Genomic DNA, 5,401 nt, shown 5'->3' with positions numbered 1-5,401 from the left:
GTACATTTCCTCCGTTTTGTGGTACGCCAGACCCCTCCCGATGAACAGGATCCCGTTTCGAATGTGGCCGGTCGAACAAAAGGTGGTTTCCTTTGTTCTGTGATACGCCAGGCCTCATTTCCATCACTTGTTCTGTCCGTATGTACACATATGTGACCGTATTTTTTTTCCACACTGGCCGTTGTACGTATGTGTACATGCTATGTTCGTGCCTCTACTACCACATGTGCGCGCCTCTACATCCATCAGTATGTACGTACACGTTCGCGACCACAATGACAATGCTACGTATGCTTCGGCAAGGTCGGTCCCGACAGCCAGGCACTTCCTTGCGTGCGAAGATGTAGTTGGTGGGTCCTAGCAGTGAGGGGGGTGAATCGTTGTTTTTTGCCCGGACGCACTTCCTTGCGTGCAAAGATGTAGCTGGTTGGTCCCAACAGTCAGGGGGGAAATGTTTTTTTTGTGAAATACAGTGGCCCATCCGGTGGGTCCCTACTGTCAGGTGGAGGTATCATTATTTTCTACGTAATAAGGAGGCACTTCCTTGCTGCGTTCGTGGACCTAGTTGTCAATCCCTCCATGTACAGTCGACGTCCGATGGAAGTCGTTCCTTTACCATGTTGACCACGCCGCGCCGAGAGCACCACGGCGGTGGACGACGGCGAGGCTTAGGAAGGGGACGACGCGGAGCTAGGGAAGACACGGAAGTGGATGCCCACGCGGAGAGGAGTACGATGGTTCACTGGTTCGGCTGCGGTGTGAGGCTGCCATCGCCGCAGAATAATAGGGGGTGTGGGTGAGTGGAGGGATGGCCTCGCCAGTGTTGGGAGTAGTATGGGGGCGGTTAGGCTTCCGCGGTAGCACAGCCGTCCAGGAGAGGCAGGAACAAGCGGCACGACCGGCGCTGCTTTGGGCTGCTGGAGCAAGAAGACCATAGGTTGAAGAAGCACTATGGCCGTTGGATGGACATCATACGGTCACTGGAGTATTGACTAAGTTGACAAAGGCCTTCGTCCCCATCAACTTAGTAGGCCCACAAGTCAGCCCAACAATATGGTGGGTCCCTGCTAGCAGGGGGTATTCATTTTTTTGGGCGTAATAAGGAGGCACTTCCTTGCGTGCGAAGATATAGCTGGTGGGTCCGACCTGTGAGCGGGGGGAACATTTTTTTCGCAAAATACAGAGGCCCTTCCGGTGGGTCCTAGCTATTAGGTGGAGGAATCATTATTTTGCGCGTAATAAGGAGGCATTTCCTTGCGTGCGGCCGTGGACCCAGCTGTCAGCCTCTCCACGTGCAGTCCACTTCTGATGAATGTCATTCATTGAAGACGTTAACCAGGCCGCGCCGATAGCACCAGGGCGGTGGACGACTGCGAGGCCTAGGAAGGGAACGACACGGAGCCAGGGAATACTCGGTAGTTGTTTCCCACGTGGAGGAGTACGAGGGTTTACTGGTTCGTGTGCCATCCCAGGAGAATAATAGCAGGTGTGGTTGAGTAGAGGGATGGCTAGGCTAGCGATGGGAGTACGGTGGGGCCGTGAGGCCTGCGCGGCAGCATAGCCGGCCGCGGGAGGAGGGAGCAGGCAGTCCTGTCGGTGCTTGTTTGAGCGGCTAGAGCATGAAGAGCAAAGATTGAAGAAACACGACGGCCGTTGGATGGACATCCAACAGTCACTGCTCTCATGTGTTGACTAAGTTGACAGGGTGTTGCCTGTGCGTCAACCTTTTCTTATGAAAACATACACGTCAACCTGTACTAGGCGCACAAGTCAGACTCAAATATGTGGAAAACAGCATGCAGCCCATCTGCCATTATTTCTAATAATGTACAACCCATTTGCTAATTCTTAAGAATTTGTTTGGAGCCCATCTTGTTTTTGTTAGCATTACACCCCATGTTGTGACCACGGTTAAAAAGTATACAATTTTTTTTTCATATTTTGGTGCGGTCAACTAATTTTAATCCAGGAATATCGATTCACATTCAAACGATTTTGAAAAATAATTTATATAAATATAAAATCCAAATAATTGTCCACACATAAAAATCAATGGAATTTAAAATCTTGTAATGAAAAAAAATTGAAACTAATTCCCGGTTTGATGTGTTTTAAAAATGTACAGCCCATTTCTGGGCAAAATGAATGAAACTCTCCTCGTCTTGAAAGATTTGCAGCCCAGCAGGGCCGATAAAGCAAGTAGGCCTTGTTTGGGTATTTCTTTAAAAAAAATAGAACTGGGCTAGCCATTTTCAGCAAGAAAAAAACACAACTAGGTTCATGAAGTGGTACATAAATAAAACCCTGGCTAGACAGGCCACAGCCTCCGCACAGCCCCGTTGTTACCCTGATCCGTCGCTAAAACTAGTATAAATAACAACTGCTTGTTCCTCAAAAAGAACTGCGCGACCTGCTTGGTCCCTGGTGTCAGCCGCTCGTAGTGTAATTCTCTCATTTATTGACTATGTTGACAATGGCGTGAGCCCCCGATGTACAACCATTAGGAGGAACCATATTTTTGGGCTTGTAATATAGCGGCACTTGCTTGCGTACTACCATGACACTGGTGGGTCCCTACTATCATCCTCTCCACGTACAGTCATCTCCTTGTTCCTCTCGGTTGTTGAGGACATTGACAATGGAAGCGGGCGGCGCACTGCGCACGGCCCGCAAACTAAGGCCGCAAGGCGGAGGACGACGGCAAGGCCTCGGACGGAATGAACAGGAGCCATGGAAGATGCGCCGGTCCAGTCGCAAGCGGAGGGGAGTATGAGGGTTGACTGGTTCGGGTGCGGGTGCGTGTTGGGGCTGACTTCGCCGGAGAATAACAGGACGTGTGGGGGAATAGCGGGAGGGACTGGCCAACGTTGGATGGTACATACGGTAGTGTGGCAGAGGCGCAGCCAGCCATGGGATGCGGGAGCAGGCAGAGCCGACGGGGTGGTTCGGTTTGGGCGGCTGGAGGAAGAAGAAAACAAGAGATTGAAGATACACGACAGATGTTGGATGTTATTCCAACGGCTGGTAGGCAAAATCGTTTGTTGACTGGCTAGTAAGTTGACACCACCTTGGATAGGCTATTTCCTCATGGGTCCCAAATGTCAGAATCCAAATCTGTCACGGTCATGCAGCCTTTCCTATGAAAATTTACAGCCCATTTGATGTGCTAGTTCAAAATAAGTTTGTGGGTGCTGGTGGGGGCTAATCACATGGCTTCTGTAATGCACAGTGAGCTCAAGCAGCCGGCGAGAGTGATGTTATTTCCCTTGGTTGGGATTTGTTACAATATTTCACTCTAAATTAAACGAATGGAAGCCATTTGCCTTGTGTCACAGAAAATATGATAGTCACAGCCAAGTTGAAAAGGGCAGGAACATCTAACTCCAGCTTACAAACTGTACAAAAGCATGAGGGTTAATTGTTCATCAGGTTTACAAAAAAACCCAGGTTGAAAAGGGAAACAACATCTAACTCCAGCACTATTTTCTGCAGTCACAGTCAAATGGATCGGTTAGGTCCATACAATGAACATCCTGGGTCGTAAAATTTACTGGATTATGACCACAATATGTTGTAAATAGAAGCCGACACGTTCAGAAGCTCTTTTGCCCACCTGAAACTCCATTTTTTGCTCTTCGACATACCCATCCGTCAAAACCATGCTGCTAATAAACTTATGCCTGATGGACAATAGTAACCTCGCATTCAGCAGGAAGAATGTGACAAATCTAGTGTTTGCAAGGTTGGCTACATATCGTTCTAGCGTTATTGTCTTCAATCAAATCTCATGAGAAGTGAGAAAATCCCGATGCTTATGAATCCACGGATTGGTTATAACTTCCTTACCCCGTCATGTTGCCTAAATAAACTTTAAGATTGAAAACAGTTAAGGTCTAAAAAAGAGTGTCGAAAGAGCAACAGCTGAACGGTTAATTCTAGTACACTATATGCGGTCTTCCAATGTGCGTGAAATTATCACCTTTATATACAACTTCTCCAGACATGGAAAGCATTGCAGCAAGCCAATAATCTTAATCAGATCAAAACTATTCATTTGGATATATAAGATCTTGACAGAATCCAACACCATTGATAGGCCATCCATGGAGAAACTCTTCATTGAGCATAGAACATAACATTAGTACAAAATGGGTACTCCAAGATGATATATAAGTTATGCGCAGAAATTTAAAATGCAGCTTATGGTACAAGTGTAGATGATAATATAAAATACCTGAAGAACTGTGGAGCCAAACACCATATTGAAATGAGCACAAAGATCATGTATTACACCCAAGGTCTCCAGTTTAGGCGCAGAGAAGACGGTTATTTGCAACGGTGAATAACTAGAATCAAGGATCAGCCTTTGAAGTGAAGGGGCATCTAGGATGATGAGCTACCTTCCGTCAAAAGAAATTCCAATTCTTACAAGGTTAGGCAACTTTATTTGGAGACAAGCGATTCTAACTGTGAAAACAAGCACCAAGCACTCTAGGGCAGGGCAACTGGAGTGGATGATGTTGTGCAATGAGGCCTCCGATATACGAACCCACACAAGTGAAAGTTTCTTGAGAAATGGGAGTCGAAGGTTTAGTACCAGATTGTCTGGTAGGTAGCACAGCGCAAAGGTAGCAGTGTGGAGAGAGGAGGAAAACTGCAAGATGGACATTGGTGCTGAGGGCACAAGTTCATGGCGTTCGGTATGAGGTATGTCATTTCCAGGGGAATAGTAGAACTCAAGCAGCTGTAGTTCTATGAATTAAGGGGATTTCAGCCCGGCGTCCATCATGCAGGGCATGGTATGCTTGCTCAGGTGGCATGGCGGGATGCAGAGGCTTTGAACAGAGCCCTGGTGGGAGGAGATGATGGCTCTGAGGATTTCAAAATCATTGAAGAGAGATAGCTGACGATAGTCGAGATTAAGGGGCACAACACGCCATAGAGGGCTCCACCGAAATGAGAGGACTTGGGTGCGGCAGCAATCCTTGGTGGGGAGAAGCGAGATGATCTCCCCAAGGACGGTGTCCGTGAGATTGCTGATGTGGTCCACCCGAGATTCTACGGGTTCCTGGGATCCGGTAGGGGTGGGGTCACCACTTCTCCCTGCGCTGCCGGGTGTGGGATCAACAACAGGCGTCGCCGCTGGCGGGAGCCTCATATTTTTGGCGCTGGAGTTAGCCGACTCCATTTTCCTCGAGGGCGTCGCGTTGCGCTCACGGATTTGAGCAGAGTAACAAATGACGAGTCTAGTTGTAGTGCGAGTGAAGAAGAAGGGGAGCTGAGGTTTTGTCTGTAGTAGTGAGGTAGAAGGGGAGCTGGGGTTTTTTGTAGGAGTGAGGTGAGGAATTTGGGGGTACGAGTGCAGTGGGCTGACGTGAGGTGGGTGGGAGTGAGGAGGAAG

Source organism: Triticum dicoccoides, chromosome 1B (assembly GCF_002162155.2).
Source record: "Triticum dicoccoides isolate Atlit2015 ecotype Zavitan chromosome 1B, WEW_v2.0, whole genome shotgun sequence".
Classification (NCBI taxonomy): Eukaryota; Viridiplantae; Streptophyta; class Magnoliopsida; order Poales; family Poaceae; genus Triticum; species Triticum dicoccoides.
Note: the sequence above shows the minus strand (reverse complement) of the source record.